This window comes from Sus scrofa, chromosome 13 (genome assembly GCF_000003025.6).
Source record: "Sus scrofa isolate TJ Tabasco breed Duroc chromosome 13, Sscrofa11.1, whole genome shotgun sequence".
Lineage (NCBI taxonomy): Eukaryota > Metazoa > Chordata > Mammalia > Artiodactyla > Suidae > Sus > Sus scrofa.
In genome coordinates this window covers 67869549-67894208 of record NC_010455.5, presented here as the reverse complement: position 1 = coordinate 67894208, position 24660 = coordinate 67869549, and the positions used below count along the sequence as shown (strand labels likewise).

Genomic DNA, 24660 nt, shown 5'->3' with positions numbered 1-24660 from the left:
GAAGCCCCACTGCTCAACCTTAGCTCCTAAACAGGAGATCACTTAATAGTACAGAAAGGAACTAATTAATACCTTGCATTAGCCAGTGAATCCCTGATGAAAATCTTTTATGAGAGAGATGAAAAGGAGTTGCTTTTACATAATCTCAGCAGTCCTTAATCTCACCAAATCCTGCTAATCCTTGCTCTTAAACATCTCTCAAACCATTAGATCCTCTCCATCCCTGCCCAAGACACCTTGATTCCTCACCTCCACAGAAGCAGTGCCTCTCCCCTGGCTGCCCACCTCTCCCTTCCATCCATCCCTCTGTCACAGAGACCATCATGTCACTCCCTGCCTAAAATCCTTGAATTTTCCATCACCCTTAAAAAATGAAAAACCAGAGTTCCCATAGTGGCACAGCAGAAATGAATCCAACTAGTATCCATGTGGTTGTGGGTTCAATCCCTGGCCTTGTTCAGTGGGTTAAGGATCCAGCATTGCTGTGAGCTGTGATGTAGGTTGCAGACATGGCTTGGATCCTGCATTGCTGTGGCTGTGATGTACGGTGGCAGCTGCATCTCTGATTAGACCCCTAGCCTGGAAACCATATACAGCGGGTGTGGCCCTAAAAAGCAAAAAAGAAAGAGAGAAAGGGAGAAAGGGAGAGAGAGAGAGAGAGAGAGAGAGAGAGAGAGAGAGAGAGAGAGAGAGAGAGAGAGAGAGAGAGAAGAAAGAAAGAAAGAAAGAAAGAAAGAAAGAAAGAAAGAAAGAAAGAAAGAAAGGAAAGAAAGAAAGAAAGAAAAAGAAAGAAAGAGAAAGGAAGGAAGGAAGAAAGGGAGAGAGAGAGAGAAAGAAAGAAAGAGAAAGGAAGGAAGGAAGAAAGGGGAGATAGAGAGAGAAAGAAAGAAAGAGAGAGAGAGAGAAAGAAAGAGCCCTGAAAATGCTCACACCCTAACCTGGCCTATGGAGTCCCAGATGATCTGCCCCGGCCGCTCGTCCTTGAGGTGCCCTCCTCTGACTCCCTACCCTTCATGCAGCTGGAATTGTCTTGTCTCCTGCTTTCATACATGCTGTTCTTTCCTTCTGTCACCTGCCTCACTCCTACCCTACCTCCCGGCCCCAGTTGGACATCAGCTCTGCAGGGAGGCGTCCTTTGCCCCCTGTCATGTGCTCCTATGGGTCATGTTCATCTCCTTTAAAGGCTCCTAATACAACTCTAATTGTTTCTTAAACATCCCCATGCCTCAGTTGCTAATCCATGGGGATGGAACCATCCTTAGGTGACACCTTATCCCAGGCCCCCCTCCTGTCTGGACCTGGAAGAGACTTGCCATGAATATGGTTTGTCTGCATGGATGATTTTCACACTGCACTTAAGTGATGACATGCCCAGTGATTGAAGGGGAGTGACATAGAATTGCTTCTAAATCGCAGAATCAGAGCAAAGATTAAACAACCCTGTGATTTACTTCCGAGTTAGATGAGGAGCTCCTGAAGGTCTGAAGAATAAGTTTAAAAGCACTGTCATTTCACTCTCTGTGGCTGGCGGTTAATCAAGCCCCAGTGGGACCTGATTCCCACACGGGGAATAAACAAGGTGACATCATGGTGACACACTCCATGGGGGGCAGGGAGATTGTGCAAGCTGTCTGCTCTGTTTGCTGATTGGAAGAGTGCGTCCTTGTTCCCCGGGGATGCTCATCATCTTTGCACAGCTTATGACACTGTAGGTCTCCAGGGATGGGTGACAAGCTTCAGTCTCCAGTTCCTTCCCCCTCCTTGTGACCCCCAGGATCTCACCCACCCTTCTGGATGGTGGCCTCCACTGCACACACAGAGTCCCAGGAAAACAGGGCTTTTGCTCACAGGCTTGCAAACCCTGAGCACACTCAGAATTCCTCCTTCCTTGAATTTCAACGTAACAGCTGACATCTTTGTGTGTAAAACTTACCCACTTATTCCCACTCTCGATTGTAGGTCTTATGCTCATTGAAGAAAAAAGGTTGAAGTTTGCAGTGTTCCAGGACATGTTATATATAAAGACAGCTTCTGCCTAGTGATCTGGGCAAGTCGTTTCACCTTCTTATGCTTCAATTCTTCTCTGAAAAATGCAGAATTTCCCTAATGGCCTAGCAGTTTAAGGAGCTGGCATTGTCACTGCAACAGCTCAGGTTGCTGCTCTGACCCAGGTTTGATCCCTGGACCAGGAACTTCTGCATTCTCAGGCGTGGTAAAAAACAAACAAACCAAGAAATTCCCATCATGGCTCAGTGGAAACAAACCTGGCTAGCATCCATGAGGATGCAGGTTCTATCCTTGGCCTCACTCAGTGGGTTAAGGATCCAGCATTGCTGTGAGTTGTGGTATAGGTCGCAGACACGGCTGGGATCTGGCATTGCTGTGGCTGTGGCTTAGGCAGGCTGCTACAGCTCTGATTCAACCCCTGGCCTGGGAATCTCCATATGCCATGGGTGTGGCCCTAAAAAGACCAAACAAAAACAAAAACAAAAATAAAAACCCAACAACAACAAAAAAACCAAAACAAAACAGGATAATAACAGTAACTAGTTCATAGGGTGTTTGCAGAAGTTAATTGAATTAATACATATACAGAGTTATAATGATGTCCAGCAAATAGGTAATCACCAAATGTTAACTATTTCTGTCACCACTATTATTATATTTTTAATGAGAGAAAAATGTGGTCTGTTTATAAGGACATGGGCCTTGGAATCCAGAAGACTGGTTTTCTATCTTGTCTCCATCAATTACTGACTATGTGACTTCAGGAAAGTTATTGAACTTAAGGCCTCAACTTGGATATATTAGGGCAGTGATTAGTAGGACTGACTCCCTATAGTCATGGGGAATATTAACTAAGAGTCTAGCTAGAAAACAGCTAGTGAAGGTCAGATGCAGAGTAGACTCCAGTAAGTTATCGCTCCTGTCACTCTGCATGGAAAATGCATCATTTCCAATACATAGTAAGTGAGACTTGAGTCCACCGTAACCTGTAAAGGGAGTCAAGGGAGAAGGGAAGGCAGTGCTCTCAGACTCCGCTGGTAGCCTCCTGTGGACTAGCTGGTTCAGTGACTCTAGAATTAGGACTGACATTTATTGAGCACCCCGAGGGCAAGAAAGGGAGCTTACATTATTTGAGCACCCCTTGTGTCCCAGGAAATTTATTTATTTGTTTTTAGGGCCACACCTAGGGCATATGGAAGTCCGTTCCCAGGCTAGGGGTCAAATCAGAGGTGCAGCTGCCAGTCCATGCCACAGCCACAGCCACAGCCACACCAGATTCCAGCCATATCTACAAACTATGCCAGATCCTTAACCTACTAAGTAAGGCCAGGGATCAAATCCGCATCCTCATGGACACTATGTCTGGTTCTTAATCTGCTGAGCCACAACAGAAACCCCCCCAGGAACTTAAAAAAGTCCATTCAAGGAGGTCTAGTCATGGCTCAGCAGAAACAAATCTGACTAGCATCCATGAGGACACAGGTTTGATCCCTGGCCTCGCTCAATAGGTTAAGAATCCGGTGTTGCCATGAGCTGTCACAGATGCAGCTCAGATGTGGCATTGCTGTGGCTGTGGCCCAGGCTGGCAGCTACAGTTCCAGTTGGAGCCCTAGTCTGGGACTCTCCATATGCCATGCGTGTGGCCCTAAAAAAATTTTTTTTTTAAAAATGAAGTCCATTTGAGCCTCAGAAAGACCCACAAGGAAGGGGTTGTCTGGTTTTCTGGTACTAAGACAGATAAAATGACCACTACAGGCTCATAGGGAGCACACGGGAAAGCTGGAGTTCTAACCGTGGGCTGGGTGATGCCCAAGCCTGCTTTCCTCGCCTTCCCAAAATACTCAGCCATCTAATAGCAATTAAAAGGATGAACAGAGAGTAGCCAGGTGACGGGCAGGGGTGAAGTCACTTCAGGTTTGAGAGCTGCAGGGGAGCAGCAGAGGCTCACAGGAGGGTCAGAGTCCTTTCCAGGAAGGTGATCGAGGAGGTGGGAGAGGCTTGACGCAAGGACAGGAGGGCACTTGATCAAGCGGATTCAGCTCCCACACCAGGGCCCACGAACAGGTCCTTTTGAGGTTCAATCATTGTGTTCCAGCTCGAAGGTACCTGGAGCGTTCAGAGTGCCCTGTGGTGAGCCTGGTCCTGATGCCTTTTCCCACCCTGTTGATCTGCATGTGTCCACCGGGGCTGGGACCACCGCACAGTGCCAGTGGCTCCAGGAAATGGCCTGCGCCTTCACTTTCTCTTCTTCATCCCCGTTGCGTAGTCCCTCCCCTGCAGCCCCTCCAGCCACTCGCATTATCTCCCTGGAGCCCACCCTTCTTGGTTTCAGCCCGGATTCCAAGGCCTGGAACTGCAGACTCTTCACAAGCCCTCTTTGCCTATCTCGGGTCTGTGTGCTCTTCGGCTGTCCTGTCTCTCCCGCTTCCTTGAATCCCATTCCCAAGGCCACCTTTTGTTATCCAGGCTTAGGCCAAGATCAAGAAGAATAGGGCTGGGGGGTGGGAAGGAGAGAGAAAAAATGGATTCCACCACTCCACTGGGAGGTATTCAGACTTTTCCAGGTTCATGGCCGGCAGACTTAGACTTGAGCAAGTTCGCCTTGGCAGTCAGTGGGAAGAGCGTAGTTGAGGGGAAGAGGACTGTGGTAGGGGGACAGGGACAGGACAAGGGAGTTGGGGCGCAACTGCAGCTACCCAGGGGAGAGCTGTGGTCATCAGGTTTAGGACTGCCATTCGGCAGGAGGGTAAGGAAAAGAGAGTCTTGAGAAATATGTAGGAGGTTTGAATAAATTGGCAGTTGATTGGCTGTGGGATGGGGGCAGGGGCTCACAGGGACACTCATGTTTCTAGGAGGATGTCTGAGTAGCAGGTAGTGTTGTTACCTGCCCCAGAGAGACAGAGGTGGAGCAGATGGAGGGGGATTCTGCCTGAGGGCTTTGCACGAGTTTGAGGAGTCTGTGGGACAGACAGATGAAGGCTCCAGCCTGCATTTGATTCATGAGTCCGAGATCTCACAGAGAGGTCCTAATGGCCAACCAAGAGCCACCCCCAGGTAAAATAAGATGAGCGAGGGGGAAGCTGGGAGAACAGTGGTGCTTATGCAGCAGATAGAGAAAAGCCCTGGAGTTCCCATTGTGGCTCAGCGGAAATGAATCCAACTAGTATCCATTAGGATGTGGGTTTGATCCTTGGCCTCACTCAGTGGGTTGTGGATTCTGAGTTGCTGTGGCTGTGGTGCAGGCCAGCAGCTGCAGCTCTGATTCAACCCCTAGCCTAGAAAACTTCCATGTGCTGCAGGTGCAGCCCTAAAAAGCAAAAACAAAACACAAAACATACAACAACAAAAACCTAGAGAGCCCAGTGAGAATATGAGGAGTCGAGGCTTGTTGCTTTGAGAAAAATCCAAACTCCTTACGGCTGCCCACTGGGCCCAGCGTGGTGGTGATCACCGGCTTCCTTTATCTCCTGCCTCTTGCCCCTCCTCCCTTTCCTCTGAGGCCCTAAGCACATTCCTTCTGACCGTTGCTGCTTTCCAGGGCAGCTGTTGTTCAAAACCACTTTATTGGGTTAAGGAGCCGGCCTTGTCACTGCCGGGGCTTGGGTTGCTGCTGTGTCTTGGGTTCAATCCCTAGCCCAGGAACTTCTGCATGCCATATGCCTCGTGGCCAAAAATTAAAAAAATAAAACACCACTTTATTGAGGTATGATTGACAGGTAAAAGATTTAACATATACAATGCTATATGTTTGGAGCTAAGTACACACCTGTGAAACCGCCATCATCAAGGTCATAAACATATCCATATCCAGTATCCATCACCTCCCAATTATTACTACTACTGGGTTCCTCTGCCCTCCCTTAATTATTATTAGTGTGTGCGTGTGTGTGGTGTGTGTGTGTTAGGGACATGGCTCAGATCATCGGTGTCGAAAAATGAGACACCTGAACACAGGGAGATCTTGACAAGGCTCTTTACTTCTGCAGAAGGGCACAGATACTCCAAAAAGTGCGCGCCGAACAAAGGACCTTCCCCTATTTATCCCTAACACAGGTGATTTACCTGTCCCCTTCCCATTGGTCAGGTCAGGGTGCACATTCTTCCTGGTTGGCTAATTTGAAACAAATTGTTATTGAAGAAGAGGGAAAGGGGAGGGGTGGGGGTTGCAGGAAGGCTAACAGGAGCAAAATGGAGTAACCAAGGTTTCCTTTGATAGAAAAGACATATTACTTTCCACATGTGTGTGTGCGTAAGAGCACTGAACATAAGAGCTGCCCTCTTAGCAAATCTTAGGTATACAGTATGATATTGTTACCTCCAGGCATTTTGCTGTGTAACAGATCACTGGAAATTATTTATCTTGCCTGCCTGCAGTCTGTACCCTTTGACCATCAGCTCATTTCCCTCTCCCCTGAGCTCCTAGTAACCGTCATTCTTCTCTTTCCCTCTATGGGTTTGACTATGTCAGATTCCCCGTATAACTGCAGTCATACACCACTTGTCTTTCTCCGGCATATTTCACTTAGTAGAATTCCTCCAGCTCCATCCACATTGGCACAAAAGGCAGGAGTTCCCCTTCTTTTTTAAGGCTGAATAATATTCTGGTTTTTGGATACCACGCCCTATTTCTCCATTCATCCATCGATGGACACTTAGGTTGCTTCCCTGCCTTGGCTGCTATGAATAAAGCAGGGCAGCCACTCTCAACATCCCATCTTAGGTAGTCTTTATTCTCACTTCATCCTGAGTTCCTTCCTTTATAGCTCATTGCACTATCTGAAATCTCTGGGGCATTTATTTGTTTGTCTCTCTCCCCACCCCCACCCCTGTTAAAACATAACCTCCATAAGGACATGAGCTCTGTGTGCTCAGCATCTCCCTGAGAGCCTGGCACCTAGTACACACTCAGTAAATCTGTGCAGAAAGAATGAATGGACCAGGAGGGGGTGGTGTCACAGCAGCCTAGGGCAGTGGTTCTCAATCAGGACTGCTTGCGTTGAAGTCACCCACAAAGTTTGGTCAGCGTGCAGATGCCTGATTCCCTGGGCATCGGTAAGTGTAAAATTCTCCATTTTGATGTATTCCATTGACAGCCAAGTCAGGAACCTGTCGAGTAAGGAATTTCAAGAAGGATCAGGGGTGGCGAATGCAGCAGGGAGTTTCACAGATCTAAGGACTGAACGATGTCTGGACTTGACACTTTTTGGGGTTAAGCTGGTTGGTTCAAAGTATGATGGAAGCTGATCAGGAGGGAACGTGCCCCCATATTCTCCTGCAGCCTCGTGGTTTGGAGGGCCTGACCTCCTTGGCCCCAGAACAGGAGCTTCCTGGTCACAGTGATGTGCTAGCCTCCCGCAGTGCTCAGCGCAGGACCAGACACAGTCAAGGACATCCAAGGAGATGCTCACTCAGCTCTTGATTTGGTCTGCCTTTCTCTTCCTCTGGATGTCATGGTATAAGAGTGTATCACCTGGACCTATTGGTAGCCACTTCGCTGCTATAGAAGCAAAGCTTGGAGCCTGCAGATAAACTTGGTCACACCAGAGAGAGGGACAGCTGAGGGAGAGAAAAACCAGGCCTCGATGACTGTGGGTCTGTGGAAACAAGCCCTATTTGGAGCCCAACCCCCCGACGCTTCAGTACAGGAAAAGGAGCCTGACCCATCCAAGCAGGATGTCACCCTGTGCATCTGCTGGCTTGTAGATGTCAACCAGGCCTTTGTTGACGCCCAGACTCTGCAATAGATTTTACTGAAGCAGGACATGACTCTAAGCCTGGGCCTGCAGTCAGCAGAATGCTGTGAGCAATCAGAATACCCATCACCATCTGTCGATATTTTTAGAGAACCTGGGTCTAAGGAGGTCCAGAATCCTAACGAGGGCCTGATTCTGAAAGTAGATCTTTTTTGTTGTTGTTGTTTTTTTAGAGCTGCACCCGCGGCATGTGGAGGTTCCCAGGCTAGGGGTCGAATCAGAGCTGTAGCCACTGGCCTGCACCACAGCCACAGCAATGCCAGATCCCAGCCGCATCTTCGACCTACACCATAGCTCACGGCAACACCGGATCCTTGACCCACTGAGCAAGGCCAGGGATCGAACCTGTTTCCTCATAGATGCTAGTCAGATTTGTTAACCACTGAGCCACAATGGGAACTCCTGAGAAAGCTTTTTAGAAATGGACACTCCTGGGAGTCTTTTGTCATGTGGTCACATGCCACTGTCGAGATATTCCAGGACCCAGGATGGCCTCAGTAATCTTCATAACCAAAGTCAATCCAACATGGAAACAAGCAGACCTAATAGACCTCAAGCTACTGTGAGTGTGAATGAACACTGCCTTTTTGCTTCATAGCCTGAAAGCTGTACATCTGTTTTGGATTGCACATTGTGTGTTTATACTTTGATTCACAGTAACTTCTCATGTTATGGAATTGATTTGCACTGAACACAATTGTCAATAAAAAGAAATACACGTCCAAAAAAGAAAGAAAATCTACCAGCAGATCCTGACCAATTGCAGCAACAGTGGACTGTCTTTCCTATGTAGGTTGGAGTTGCACAGAATTCAGGGGCTGTCCGGGACACCCTAGTCCTTGTAAAGCAAAGGAAACAGGCTTTGGTGGCCAGGACCCACAGCAAATGACCAGAGGATTCCAGTTTCCAGGTTTGTGGTCAAAAGAGTATGAACTTTGGAGACAGATTTGAGTTCAAGCCCTAGTTCCATCACAAGTAAGTTACAGAACACAAGTGCAAGTAAGTGTACCCTTCGGGTATTGAGGATCAAATGGTAATAGACAGCATTTGAAGGTGCCCAGCGGGAGCAAAATGAGTTGGCTGAATCTGAGTCATTCCCCTGCCTCCTGGCTGTCAGGGAGGGGCCATGTGTTGACCCTGCCAGTGGAAAATTTTACCCCAGTAGGGTAGGCTACACCTCTAGATGCTGGGGAGCTAAAACCCACCCCACTCTACACAGAGAGCTGGGCCCAGTTCTCTGGATGTCAGCCTTGAGTGCGATAACCTCAGGAGCATCAGCTAGAAAGCCCTGCCCTTGTGTCAGCAGTTACTGTCCAGGTCCTGCTGTGATCAAGAGTGAGGATAAAAAGTCCAGCCCCCACCGTGGCTATTTTTGTTTCTCAGCCTCCCTGCAGTGGGCAGATCAGGAGGGAACCATGACAGTAACATAACAGTGAAACCGTGTCTTCCTGGGGAAAAAAATATTTTTTTTTCCCATTTAAACCAGCTTCTTCTGATATTTATAAAAACATGTCAAGAAAGCCCTCTCGCTCAGATTTTGGAGTTGAAATTCAGAAAACATAGCATTTCTCATTGCAGCACTTTTTGGTCCCATCCTCCTGGGCTGATCACACAACTGGTTTTGCTCAGAGCAGGCGCGCTGGGGAGTGTTTGTCCAGGTCTCTGATGGCAGGGCTTCAAACACTCCCCTGCAGGGCTTCACATGTGGCTGCAATTAACTGTGCAGAAAACCGACTGCAGGAGGAGAAATCATGTGTTCTGGGCTCCGCAGTAGGAGACTGTGACCCTTTCTTATGTTGGTCGCAAGTCCTCCACTCTGAAGGACTTTCACTGGAGGAACTGCACAGGAAGTTCTTGACTGTGCGTAAGTTTCTTTGCAAAGATTTCTGCACCCGGAAATAGGAGTGTTTTTCTCCCTCCTTCTCCAGTTACACGACGGTGTTGGGGGGGAAAAACCTGTTTTGGTAACTGCATGATCTAGCCACCGCCCACCTCTCTGACCTCATCCCCCACCAGTCTTCCCCATTCCCACCCCACTTGGCCATGCTTCTGCCTCTGGGCCTTTGCACCTGCTTTCGTTCTTGCCTGCCATCACCCCCGCCTCCCCCATAGAGACACACAACATGTTCCTTGAAGTTCCTTCCAATATCTGATTAAATATTTCTTTTTTTTTTTTTTCCTTTTTGGCCACCCCCAAGGCATGTGGAAGTTCCCAGGCCAGGGACTGAGGCTGAATCACCCATAGCTGCAACCTATGCTGCAACACCAGATCCTTTAACCTACTATGCTGGGGTGGGGGGGATTGAACCCATACCTCTGTACCAACCCTGGGTGGATACAGTTGGATTCTTTCTTTTTTTTTTTTTTTCTTTTTGTCTTTTTGCCATTTATTGGGCCGCTCCTGCGGCATATGGAGGTTCCCAGGCTAGGGGTCCAATCGAAGCTGCAGCCACCGGCCTACGCCAGAGCCACAGCAACATGGGATCCGAGCCAGGTCTGCGACCCACACTACAGCTCACAGCAACACCGGATCGTCAACCCACTGAGCAAGGGCAGGGATCGAACCCGCAACCTCATGGTTCCTAGTCGGATTCGTTAATCACTGTGCCACTACGGGAACTCCTACAGTTGGATTATTAACCCACTGCACCACAGCAGGAACTCCAACAGTTATTTCTTTATTTGTTTATTATCTTCTCCTAGTAGACTCAATCTTCATGAGGCGGAGTCTATATCTTCCTCACTAATCACTAGGGCACATGGTAGACACTCAGTAAACTTGGTGGGTGAGTGAAAGTGTGAAATAGTAACACATTTCACAAGTAGTGAAATTGTAACCCTTGTCTCTGAGAAGGAGAGAATTTCTGCTGATGTGGTTAAGGCACCGAGAATCGAGGGTAATGAGAGGGCCGTACGGGATCAGAAGCCACTGGGTAAAGGGAAAACGAAATGTTTAAATCTTCAATCTGTTCCTGTTGTGGTGCAGCGGAAATGAATCTGAGTAGTATCCATGAGGACTCGGGTTCGATCCCTGGCCTTGCTCAGGGGATTAAGGATCCATCATTGCCATGAGCTGTGATGTAGGTCACAAACGTGGCTCAGATATGGCATTGCTGTGGCTGTTGTGTAGGCTGGCAGCTGCAGCTCCTATTCAACCCCTAGCCTGGGAACCTCCATATGCTGTGGGAGCAGCCCTAAAAAGCAAAAAAAAAAAAAAAAAAAAAAAAGAAAAAATATTTAAAAAATTTTTTAAATCTTCATCTTGTTGCCTCATCTGCAGTCCTGGCTCGCATACCAGCTGCCTTTCCAGCTTTCTCTTTGGGTGTCTCAAAGGCAGCTCATACCACGTACGTCCAAAATGGAACTCATGGTCCCTCCCGCTCCCGCCATTAATCTCCTTCCTAAACTTTCCATTTCAGCTATTGACCACCTTCCACCACTCCTCCGGCAAAAAGCCAAGGAGTTATCTTTGGGACCTTGCTTTCCCGCAGCCTCTTCGTGCATGCACCAGAAAGTTTGCCATCTGCCATGACAGAAGTGGCAGCTGGCTGCCCATCTGTGCTCCCTTTCCACAGTGTAGAACCCTTGATGGCAAATGGCTGCCCACACAGGGATGACTTTTCCTAGCTCGTGGTCATTCAGGTGTGGTGTGTGACTAGATTTCCTCAGCAGATATAAGCAGAATGATCTGTGCTACGGGCAGGTACCTGTGTGTACCTCCTGTATGCTTGCTTTCTCCCTCTGTCCTCAGGGTAAAGAGGACCCTGCAAAGAATTCTGGGACCCCAGGGCTGGCAGAGTCCAAGGTGGAAGGATCCTGGGTCCCCAAGTCACCACTTGGAGAGCTACTTGCTCTTCTAGAACCTTGTTTGGACTTTATGTGAAAAACCACCAGGTTTTCGGGGACAGTAGCTGGCGTTACCTTAATTAGTACATCTGTCTCCAAAACATATCTCAAATCTGTCCACCTGTCTTCATGAATCTCTAATTTTATTTGAAATAGCCATCCTCACTCATCAGAAAGATTGCAGGCATTTCCTAACTGACTCTGTTGCCTGCTCTAGACTGGACGTTTGTGCCCCTCCCCCAATGCCTAGGTTGAAACCTACCTCCCAAAGTGATGGTATTTGGAGGATGGGCCTTTGGAAGGTGATTAGGGCACTTCACTCATGGGATTAGTGATTTATGTAAGACCCTAGAGAGCTCCCCTTCCCCTTCTGCCTTGTAAGGGCTCTGCAAAAGGATGCCCATCTAAGAACCAAAAAGCCAGTCCTTCCAGACACCACATGTGCCTGAATCTTGGACTTGCCAGTCTCCAGAAATGTGAGATATAGATGTGGTTTAACATCCCACCCCCCTGCCCCGCCATGGTATTTTTGTCATAGCAGCCCAGAAGGACAGAGATATCTCCCATGGTCTATTCTCAACACAGCCAGCTGAGAGATCTTTTAAGAACTCAAATCAGGTCATGCCCTCAAAGAGCTTCCCTTTGCATATAGAATAAAGTCTGAATACCTTACCATGGCCTGTCCACTCCTCCAACTTCATCTCAAACCCCTCCCCACCCACCGCATCCATTGTTATGGTCCAGCCACACTGGCCTTCACGAATGGCAGACTTGTTCCTGCCCCAGAGACTTTGCACCTGTTGTTCCTTCTGCTTGGAAATCTTTTCCCCAGTTTTTGGCATGACTGGCTTGTTGTCATCATTCAGGTCTCAACTCAAATGTCACCTCCTTGCAGAAGTCCTCCGTGATCACACTGTCAGACTGATAATTTTCTGCTGCCACAACTGGTCATTCTCTATCCTATTCCCTGTTGTATTTCCTTCACTCATCTGATCGCTCTTTTAAATGATCTCTTTTAAGTTAACTTACTTGACTTCCACTGGGTTTCCTGGCTAATGATGCCTCTCCCCACCTTCTCCCCAACACCTCCCCATTAGGGTGCAAGCTCCACAGGAGAAGAACCTGTCTGTTTTACTGGCAGTTGAATCTTCAATGTCTAGAGCAGTAAATGGCAAACAGAAGGTGCCCTGGACAGAAGGAGGAAAGGGAGGGAAGGAGGGAGGAAGGGTGGGAGGAAGAATCGCCCTCATCAGATCTAGGACCCTCACAGCGCAAGCCCAGGATCCCCACAAAGTTGCTAGAGAAGAGGAGGAGTGGCTGGGGAGGGGCAGATGCCAGGCAAGCCGGGCAGCCCTCCTGAAGCAGCCTTAAAGATACAGAAATGAAATGACCTACCGCCTGGGCCACCAGCTCCTATTCTTTGGAAAGCTCTCTCTCCCTTTGGAAGGAAAAACACAAACAACCCCTTTGTCCTTTTTTTCTCTCTGTAAAGACACTTGACTATTTTGGACCCACACCCACTTTCCTTGCTGCCAGTGAACACTGGAAAAGTGATAGTGCCTCCTCATCTGTGTAGTTCCAGATATGAAGCTGTCACGATAGTATAGAGAAGCTTGTCCAAGATGACTAGTCATTCATTGATATGTATTAAACCCTTCAAAAATAGTTTTGTACATCATGCCCTAAATACTAACAGAGTCTGCTCCATGGGTGTTCTGGGGCTGCATGCAGTGGGGGCTCGTTGGACTTTAAATGGGACCCATTTTTATTGATTATGTAACTGTTTCAGGACATACAAACACTTTTTTTTTTGGCCATGCCTGCAGCCTATGAAAGTTCCCTGGTGCCAGAGATCGAACCCATGCCATAGCAGCAACCGAGCTGCTGCAGTAACAATGCAGAATCCTTAACTGGCTGCACTGCAAGGGAACTACTACACAAATATTTTTTAAAAATTACCAGGAGTTCCCATCATGGCTTAGTGGTTTACGAATCCGACTAGGAACCATGAGGTTTTGGGTTCGATCCCTGCCCTTGCTCAGTGGGTTAAGGATCCGGCGTTGCTGTGAGCTGTGGTGTAGGTCGCAGACAAGGCTCAGACCTGGCATTGCTGTGGCTGTGGTGTAGGCCGGTGGCTACAGCTCCCATTCGACCCCTAGCCTGGGAATCTCCATATGCCACGGGAGCAGCCTTAGAAAAGGCAAAAAAAGACCAAAAAAAAAAAAAATTACCAGTTAATATGACTTCATCAGCCTAAGCAAGGTTGACTTGGATTTTAAAGCTGTTTTAAGGAATCTACTGTAGGGTCAATCAGATGAATGATGAAGTGGGAAAAAATAGCCATTAAATCATTTTAATACCTTCTAAAGTACTTAATAATTTAAAAAACCCTGAAACCCTTTTTTCAGTTATAAGGCTGTTCCCTTTTCTTTTTTCCCAGTTTTACTGAGATGGATTGACATACAGCACTGAATAAGTCTCAGGTGTACAGCGTAACGACTTAACTTACATGTATTGTGAAATGGTTACTGCAGTAAGTGTAGTTAGCATCCATCATCTCAAATAGATTTTTTAAAAAGAAAAAAAATGGTTTTTTGACTCATGATGAAAACTCTTAGGATTTATTCTCTTGACAGCTTTCAAATACACCATAAAGCAGTGTTCTCTGTATTGACCATGCTGTGCATTACATTGCTAGTACTCTCATATCTTATACCTGGAAGTTTGTACCTTTTGACCCCCTTCATCCAATTCCCTCTCCTCCACTCCATCCACAACTCTGGTAACCACAAATGTGATTTATTTTTTATGAGTTTGGTTTCTTTCTTTCTTCCTTAGGTTCCACATATAAAGGAGATCATACACTATTTGTCTTTCTCTGTCTGTAACTGTCAGTATTCCAAGCACCTCTGCAAGTAGGAACCATTCCTATTATATAGGTGAGAGAACGGAGGTTTGAGCAAGGTCCACGTTTGTGCCCAGGGTCATGCAGCTAGAAAATGGTGAAACCAAGATTTGAACTCTGGTCTGTCTGATGCCAAAGTCTTGGCAGTTCTCAGAGAATTGCCAAGGGCTCCTCCATCCTTTCACAATGTCAAAAATGATATTCACACCCTAGTAAATTCCAATCCCAGGTGATAGCCCTCAGGGAATGGACAGCAAAAGGAGGTATTTCCCTTCATAATTGAAGTGTCCATCTGCAAGTGTAGATTCAATGATTTATTTAGAGATTGTCAAGTGGTCTTTTTCTGGGTGAACTTGTTGAATGATTGTTGAATGAGGCATCAGGCCAACTGGTTTGAGTCCTGGTTTGGCACTACTCAAGGAGTTGCACTAAGACAAGTATTTTGCCTCGTCTGTATAATGGGGGCTTCCATGGCTTCCTCCTAGGATCACACTGCACTGAGCACAGTGCCTTGCATGGAATTGGCACCTGGTGATGCTGATCTCCTTCCTTCCTTGTTTGTGGTCTTCTTGCCTATGGACAGTACATGCTTGGATGAGCTGAATGCAAAAGAAGGAATTAGAGGTGTGAGAGACATGGCCATCTCCACTTGAAAAATCTCTCTCCCAGGTGCTGTCCTCTGAGTGTGCCCACATACTCAGGCTTATTTTTGGTAGGTTCCACAATTCAAATCACATTCCATCTGAGGAGTTAACTATGGCCAAACTCTAGCTGCCCTTGGATACAGGGTCTGTAACACTCTTTTCAATGGAAAATGGCTCTTATCTCCTGCCCCAGTCCACTGAAGTCTGTCTCTAAGAAAGACAGGTGGAATATATTGCCAAGTGGAATTGTTATTTTAGCACTTGAAGGAAAATTCCTTGTGTGAAGACAAATCAATCGTTGGATCAGTGTTAAACATCACTCAAAGATCTGAGGTCTGAGCAATTGTTCCGGCCATAAATCTGGTCTTGCTTAAGGGGACTCATTCAGGTCCATGCTGTGAAAAGAGCTGACATTCAGAGAAATGCTCACCACTGACTCCTTGACAGGTTTCAAATGGTACCTCCCCAAACCTTGGAACATGGCCCCCAAGCGTGGCTCTCCAATGAATTCTGCATGGGTCTCAAGGCTCAGGTTACCACCACTCACAATGGCCCCGCCACTGGACTCCATCCAGTTCATGAAGGGCACACTCCCCGTTGAGCCTTAATGGGGGTGAGGCTCACTTCTGGGCTCTGAGACAGGAAAGAAGAAGGTCAATGGGGTGCTTATCCCACGACTTCATATACATCTGCCTAGAAATTTTGCAAATGTTTAACTGTTCATAGCTCTGTTATTTACCACGTCCTGACCCTGGGGCCATACCTCTGAAATCTGAGCAATAGAGGACTTGGAAGCCAGTCTGAGTTTTAATTCTCACTGTCCCCACTAGAATGATAGCTCAGTGAGGGCAGTTTGTTCACTGCTGTAGCCCCAGTGCCTATAGCCCTACCTCATCACACGTAGGAGGGCCCCAGTACTTGTGTGTTAAGTTGAATTATCACTAGGCTGCTTACTTGGCCTCTTTCTTATTTTTCATTTACTTATTTACTTATTTTTGGCTGTGCCGTGCAGTGGCTTGATGTGGGATCTCAGTTCCCAGATCAAGAATTGAACTCAGGCTGTGTAGGTAAAAGTGCCGAATCCTAACCTAGAGACCACCAGGGAACTCCCCCTCCTTTTTTTTTTTCTTTTTAAACTTAGCTTCTTTAAAGCTTATGTTCCCTCAATAATCAAAGTAGGAAAAATAAAACCTAGATCAAAGGATTTTTAAATTACATTTTAAATTTTGAGATAGTTGTAGATTCATGTGCACTTGTAAGAAATAATACAGAGAGATCTCATGCATTCTTTCCCTCAGTGGTAACATCTTGCAAGACCAGAGCACAATATCACAACCAGGATATTAACATGGATCCATCCATTGCTCTTGTAGGATTTCCCTTCTTTTACATGGATTAAATGCAATTACATGGCCATAAGGTTTACCACAGTGCATGCATATTATAAACATTTAATAATGGCAGCTAATATCCTTCTAGTAGACAACAAAATGTAAATATTTGCTGCTCAAAGCATAATGTGAATATGAATCATGGGGGGGCGTGACTTGCTGAAGTTCAGATTCTAACATGGTAGGTCTGAGTGGGCCTGAGAGTCTGCATTACTAATAAGCTTCCAGGGAGCGTCTGATGTCTCTGACAGCCTAAGCACGTGGACTCCAGAATCAGAATGCCAGGGTTCAAGTCTAGTTGTGCCTTTATTATCTTTAAGATCTTGGACAAGTTACTTCTCTAGGCTTCAATTTCTTCATCTGCTTCATGGGAATATTTATAGCCCCTACCTCATAGGTCTGTTGGAGGTTTGAATTAGGTAATTATCTTAAAGCACTTAGAATAGTGCCTAGGCCATAGTAAGTGCTGTGCTCAATAAGTGTTAGGTACCATTGTTACTTTAGATGATTTCTTATCCTGTACTCTCTCATTGGAATAAGATCATTTGAGTTTTTCCACTGGTTACGTTGGCCTCCAGAAAAGCAGAAATACACATGTTCTCTATGAGAAAAGAGAAAAGTTATTGTTAGGAGGGATTTCTAGAGCTCTTCCAGATCAAAAATGGCAAACATCTGATTCATCAGTTCCTATTCACCACCCTAGCAGACATTACTAATCAATCCTGACATTCTTTTTTTTTTTTCCTCCAGTGAACCTCAACAGTGGCTACAGGGGCTTTCTTAAGAGACGGCTTCAGGCAGAGCTGGTGCTGATCTACCAAACCTGATCTGGTCTAAGCTCCACCCAGAAGTGGAGGCTTAGCTGCAGGGGTACAAACTGACTTTTATGAGTGCACAATGTCACCTAGAAACTGAGTATGAACTAAAACTCACATCTGTGCTCTTTGTAGAACAAACTGGAGTAAAGACAAGAAAAGAAGACCAGCAGGGATTCATGAGGACACATGAAAAGCAAGAGGCATGAGTGGAAAAAGACTTTCTTCCTAGACAGGTTAGGGCATCCAGAACAGTAAGAGTCCCTGTGCACTGTGACTATTTTTCCGTTATTGTCCCATGGAGTATGACATGGGAGGACAAATTGGAAAATGAACTACTTACTGGGAATGTGGTGTGGAAAAGAGAACTGTCTTTACAATACTCACTAACTGGGGAGCTGTAAAAAATTATAATGAGCAGATGGAAAGGCAAAGACCTTATTCTCACTTAAGAGAGCTCAGGTGGGCTTTTCCCTGGTTGGCGTGAGTTCTGTCAGTCTTGAAGCCTGAATCCCAGTCCTGAGGCCGGTGGCTGTGTCCTATACCCTGTAATTCTGCCTCTTCCTCCTCTCATTTCTCACCACTGGACAATGCTCGACTTCTCATACCCTCACGGACACATGACTTCAAGGTAGATCAGATTGCTGTCGTTTTCAGAAATTGGTATAAAGACAAGAATCATGTTCTTTTCTGAGCAATTTGAATTTTTTTTTTTTTTTTTTGTCTTTTTTGCCATTTCTTGGGCCGTTCCCGCGGCATATGGAAGTTCCCAGGCTAGGGGTGTAATCGGAGCTGTAGCTGCCAGCCCATGCCACAGCCACAGCAACTCGGGATCCGAGCCACGTCTGCGACCTACACTACAGCTCACGGCAACGCTGGATCATTAACCCACTGAGCAAGGCCAGGGATCGAAGCACAACCTCTTGGTTCCTAGTCGGATTTGTTAGCCACTGCGCCACGATGGGAACTCCCGCAATTCGAAATTTGAAGGTGAAAGGAGTCAGTTACCAGTGGAGGCAAAGCCAAAAGGGGTAGTAGGGCCAATAGCAAGGTCTCTGAAGGGACGAGCCCTATCTACCAAGCTCCTAGATAGATGAAGAAGGACTGGACAGAAAGGAGGCATAGAGAAACAGAGGGAGACAGAGTGATGCCTTTGTGGCCCATGAAGGAGGTAGAATAATGGTTCCTGGAGCATCCTTCTCCTGCACTTTCTTTTCCTTTTAATTTTTAAATCTTTTAGCATGGAACATTTCAAATATGTGCGAGAGTAGACAGAACAACATAACAAGCCCCCACCTCCCCCGTACCCATTATTTGGCTCCAACCATGACCAAGTCAGGCCTCACCTGGTTTCCTCTCTGCTTCACTCATCCACAGTCGTTATCATTTTTCTTTATTTTTCATAAACTTCTGGAAGGCAGCTATGCTCACCACTATACCACCAACACACCAAAATTTTTTATAAACTTCTGGCACGTTTATAAAATCCTTGAAATGCATTCTTATCAGAGGCCCATGTTCAGCTTGGCTTAATTTTTTTAGTTACATAAACAGTTTTTTTGGTTTGTTTTCAGAAATTGGCCCAATCTTTTTACCTCCTTTTATTTGTTTTTTTTTAATTGTGGTAAAATATGCATAATGTAAAATTTTCTATTTTAACCATTTTAAGTGTGTAGTTCAGGAGCGTTCACATTATTGTGCAACTATCACTTAATAGTTTAATGGTGAAGCTGTGAACTCACCAACAAAAACTAAGATCTTGATAATAACCCACATCTAATCAAGTGTTCCCACCCATACACCCCATGCACTTCCCATCCCCAGGTAACCATTCTGAATCCTCCCATCATCCTTCCCTTACTTTTTGTGTATAGTTTATTGCAGGTGCATATATAATATGATTATTTTTCATGCTATCTATAACATTATAAATAGGATATTATGCTATATGTAATCTTTGGGGACTTGCTTTTTTCACTTAATATTGTCAAGATTCATCTCTCTTGTTCCAGGCCACTGTAAGTCTCTTGCTTAGGCTGCTGCCTAATATGGATAGTCTTGTGTCTGACACTTTCTACCTCCCATGCACCTCTATCTGACAGCACACCGTCTTTCTCTTAAGGTAGTTTGTGTGTGTCTCGTCTGCATGACCACAACATTCAGACGGAAACAACCCTGCTTCCATGTTGCCAGGGTAAAGTCACACTAATGCTGATGTAAGGGAAGCAGTGAGATTAATCCTCAGGAAGGTCAAAGACTGGTCAAATCCATGAGAAAAGGCCCCCTGTTCTCATGACTTATCTGCGCAGTACGGCCTACTCTAAGCGGTGATGGAAATTAAAGAGGCAGCTTTAGGACCTCCACACTGACCCAAAATGGAAATCATTTAGCAGCACACAAATGGCAGAGTTGTCATACAGATCAAATGAGATAATGATATGTGGGAACACTTTGTAAACCCCAGAGCCATTTTTATAAATGTGTAGTTGTATTCATATTGCTATCATTATTCATTTGCATTATCTAGCTAGATCATTTTCCTATCCCTCCCGGATTAAGCTGGGTGTCTGTTTACAAGGTGCCCAGCAAGACTGGATTTAAGGCAGGAAGAGAGAAGGAGGAATATGTGAATATTCACCAAATATCTTGCCTGGCTGGTTTTTAGTCCCTGCAACAGCTCTTCAAAGAAAAAACTGCCTCTGTTTTACAGACAAGAAAGCTGAGCTTGATAACATGCCCAAAGTCCCGTAACAAATAGAGGTGCCGTTTGGATTCAAATCCAGGTCTGTCCAAATCCCTTTCTCTGTTGTCATACTTCCTGGATGAAAACCTTCCAGAATGAAATCTTTCCTTTATGATCTTTCACAGGAATTTTTTTTTGGGGGGGGGTCTGAGCCTATTAATGAACTAAAATGGAGTCCAAATAAAAATATCTTAGGGGAGACTAGGAGACTTCCCAGCTTGCATCTGTGAATTTTCATCTGGGGATCAGGAAAACAGGAGCACCTATGCTTGGGTCAACCTGTCACTTGGGCTGTTCTGTCTACACTGGCCCTGTGTGGACCAGAGGAGAGAGCTTTTCGGGGTGGGGTGGGGGGGTTCACCCAGGGTTGCAAGAAGGCTGTGCTGGTTCAGGTAATGCCTCTCTGTGGTTTAGGTAAACCCAATCTCACTGTAAAATGGAACTATTAGTACCTGTCCTGTTCCTCGAGGGCGGCTAAGATCAAATGAGATAATAGGCCTTGACTTGATAGAACTGGATGAGGTAATAGATGGGGAAGGCATTTTCTCCCAGCACTAATATAAGCTGGTATTTGTTTTTGTTATCATTTCCCTCTCAGCAGAGCCTTCTGCCAGGGAAAGCCCTATAGTAGGAGCTCCTAAGAGTGACTGAGGCTTGAGAACAGCCAGAAGGCAAGCAACATGAAGCCATTTAAAGCAAACCAGAGGAAGTCCAGTGCTTGACTATTTATTTTATGAAGTTAGGGGCTGGATATGTTAAGCAAATGTTTTTTTAATTGTGGCAGTATGAGAAAACAATGGGGCAAGGGCTGCGGGGGACCGACCGGCAGTGTCAGGCCTCCACCCCTCCTACTCCCACCCCAAAATCTCTAGAGAATGACAGGAAAAATTAAAGACGGGGCTTTTCTTTTCGTGGTCACATGTCTACGCTGCTGCTGTAATAAGAACCTGCACCAATTAGAAATGTTTCACCTTCTCCTCTCCGCCCCTCCCCGGGCACACTTCGGAGCAGACCGGGTTGTGGACTCCAGGAGTTTGCCAAACACAGCAAACACTGGTGTGTGAGCGGCTGGAGGGGCTCTTTCCACTCTGATCTGTCTCCCTTTCTCCTCTGTTCCCTCGCGTCCACACTGTTTTGATTTACTAGGACTTCCTCCTCCGGGCGAGGGAGGGAGGGGGTTGGAAAGGCGCTGCCGAGCGCCTGGGGTGTGTGTGTGTGTGTGTGTGTGTGTGTGTGTGTGTGTGTGTGAAGTGTGGAGTGTAAAATGCTGTAATGGGAGGCAGCCGAGAGGCATCTGAGTGCCTGGGACTGCAGCGGCCCTTCTGATCGCGGTGGCACCTGAGCACACACTTCCCCAAGCAAGTGTGACCTGTCCCTTCAGGTACGTGTGGCCGCCGGCCTGGCTGGGCAGGGTGTGTGCGGGTAACAAGCGGTCGAGGCAGTGCCCCAGGTCGGTGGCCTATGGAGCGTGGAGCCCAGGGAGGCGGAAGACGCCTGTGTTTGCGGCGCTCCGGCGGCTGAGCGAGTGTGAGCATCGACCCCAGGGCGCCCTTCCAGGGGCCGCTTTGTGAACAGGTGTGTGTAAGAGGCGGGGACGCGTGCGGGTCTGTAGCCGAGCGCCGCGAAGGTGCTGCAGGTCCGGCTCCAACGCGCCGGCACTTGGCCGGCTTCGTGGCCCTTAAGGGGCCGCGAGCCCAGCGGGTCCGGAGTCTGGCTCGACCGTGGATGTCGTGCTCACGTGTGCTGTGTCCCCCGGGTGCGAGAGCCTACTGTGTGCGTGGGGGGCCGTGCCTGGCGCGCACCAGAGGTTCGCCTGTGTTTGTGCGTGTGCACCAAAGGTGCGTCCCCGCTGCCTGGGCCTTTGGGATCTGGCATGTGTCACAGGCTGGTACAGGCAACGCGCGCTGGGTCCGCGCGCTCCCCGAGCGCAGCCCAGGGTCTCCGCCGACATTGGCTGCAGGAGAGCGTCGGCACCCGCGGGCTGGGTGCGAGCCAGCTGCCGCGCGGCGGGCGGGGGAGGGGAAACGAGCCTCTGTCGGGCGTGTGAGGCCCCACCCCCGCCTCCCTGAAGGCTCACCTGGACCCGGCCCCCACCTGCTGGGCGGGAGGGGCGGGCCCGGGGGCGTGGCCTGACGGGCCCGCTGAGCCCGGCGGAACCCGGGTGAGGGCGGGCGGCGCCTCATTCCAGGGATTCCTCTCGCTCCCGCGCTCGCGTCCGCGGCGGAGCCGGCTCGGCGCGCGCTGCCCGCGTGTGCGTGTGGGTGTGCGGAGGGGGCGGTCGTGCGGGAGCGCGGGCGCGAGGGCGCCTGCGCGTCTGCGCGCCCCGGGAGTGCGCCGGGTCCCGCGCTTCCAGCGGTCCCGCCCCCGCCTCTGCCCTGCGCCGGGCCCCGCCGGCCCGAGGCGGGCGCGCCCAGGGCCTCCCGGAGGTGAGTGCGGGAGAGGCGGGCTGGGCGAGGGTTGGCCTTCAGGGAGCTCAAGGAGGGGTGGGTGGGCTGTCTCGGTGCGGGACCGCGGTGTCCTCCTGGAAGGACAAGGCGGCTTGTTCTTGCGGGGCAACTTGAAGCTCCTTCTGGGAACCTAAGCGCCAGGGTTCTCGGAGGGAGAGCTCCAGCGTCTGGAGTAGGAAGGTGCCCTGAGAGTCGGAGGCGCGGGGCCGCCAGGGGGGCCTCGCGCTCTACAGCCCCTTGGTCCCGGCCGGCGGCCAAGGACGGCTTTGGTGTGGGACCACAGGAAAGGTCAGAGGATGGGCAGTTGGGACCGGCTCTTTCCTTTCTACACTTCCTGCCCGCTCGCCAGAACTAAACTGCACACTCTTCCTACACCGAGTGCAGGCCTTGCCGAAAAGCAGAGGTCTTTTCCTTTTTTGTTTTGCTTAAAGTCTCCTTTGATTCATCACACCGAGACCTTTAAATGTCTTAGGTTGGGATGACAGTATGTGCTGGGGCTATTAGTCTTTATGCGCTTTAATGGCATGTGTTGGTCTGTTTAAGCCAGATGATTTTAAAAAGTCGGTTTCACTTTGATCATTGGTACTGCATGTTTGCTAGTTGTAGTTTCTTCTCTGCGGTTAATAAGAACCAGCGGCCTGGGGGGCGGGGGTGGAGGCGGCTCTTCCAGTCTTTATCAGCACCTGGTTGCCCCCTCTCTTTGAAAGGTCCTGTCTCTTGGTCTGTAGAGTTTCTCTTCTTTAAAGCCAGGCCTACCTTGATGAAGGCTCGGAGGCCCGCATTTGTTTCCTCTAAACAGTTAAAGACAAAAACAATAGATGTTAATTTTTCCATTAGTATTCGAAGGTCAGTTTTGCGTTCCATTTTAGCATACCAAACTTTAACTCTTTGCTCTCGAGCCTGAGTCCACAGGCTTGTAATGTTCATTGTTTCCTGCTTGCTCCTGGCCGTGAGGCTGGTAGCGTGGGTAAAGAGCACTTAGGGGTCAACGCCTCAAGGCTGTACCCAGGGCGAGATCTTGGACTAAGTTACTTACCCTATATCTCTCAATCTCAGGGCTCTGTTTTAAATAAAGCGTTTAGAAATACTTGACTCAGAAGTTTGTTGCTTATTCTCAAGACAGTTTTGTGTGTATTTGTTCTCTGTGTTTCCTGTTGCATCTGGCTAAAAAGTCATCTCCCCCATGGTGGAAATGATGTAAACCCTCAATTTGTTGTTTAACTCTGGCAAAATTTTAATCCCAGGCTGATTTCCCCCGCCACCGTTTTTTCACACTTCTGGGCAGCCTGCCTCTGCTTTCCATTTGGAAGGGAATGCAAACTAATTTTTATGTTGACCAAAACACAATACAATTAAGAAGATAATTCTGCTATAAATAACCATGAACTACATTCCAAAACTGTGAATGTTGTAGTAAAAACAACTCTGGCTTATTTCTGGAGGCTTGAGTTCAAGTCTGATCTCTGTTGCCTACTAAGTGTGTGACCAGAAAGCATTACTTAACGCTGTTATTTTCTTCTGTAAGATGGGGATAAAATCTGTTCCGATCACATCACAGTTTCAGGAATTACAGGGAATAATGTTCTTTGAAAAGTATTTTGTGTTATGTTATTTATAAAAGTCTCTGAAGACTTCAGAGAGTTTCATAAATACAGTTGTTACTAACCCCCAACTAGTAGAGAACTCTGGCTTTACCTTAAGACGTTTTAACAGTTCTTACAAAATAATAATTATGAAGTGAAAACTTTCACTTTCAAATGGTCTGTTTGATAAGAGTTCTGTGGTGGGAAGTTTCTTTTAACTCCTTAGGGAGGTGGTTGCCCAAAAAAAGCCAAAGGAAGATTTTACTTTGTGTTTCTTCCAGGTATTTCTCCTGGATAGTGGTTTTGTTGTTGTTGTTGTTGTTGCTGTTTTTGCGGCATATGAAATTTCTCAAGCTAGGGGTCTAATCGGAACTACAGCTGCTGGCCTATGCCACAGCCACTGCAACTCGGGATCTGAGCCAGTCTGCGACCTACACAACAATGCTCACGGCAATGCTAGATCCTTAACCCACTGAGTGGGGCCAGGGATCGAACCCGCAACCTCAAGGTTCCTAGTCAGATTCAT

General features: G+C 47.6%; 1 protein-coding gene across 6 annotated transcripts in view; it reads left to right on the top strand.

The window, feature by feature from the left end:
• The window catches only part of VGLL4 (vestigial like family member 4), a 175038-nt gene continuing 171467 nt past the window's right edge, over positions 21090-24660 (top strand). The window contains exon 1 of one of the 6 annotated variants that reach the window (XM_021071114.1): positions 21090-21160. The gene's annotated coding sequence lies outside the window, so the exon portion shown is untranslated. Of the gene's footprint in view, positions 21161-21200; positions 21486-21661; positions 21680-22426; positions 22531-24660 lie in introns of those variants that run through there. The other 5 variants (XM_021071118.1, XM_021071113.1, XM_021071115.1 and 2 more) reach the window with 5 other exon arrangements.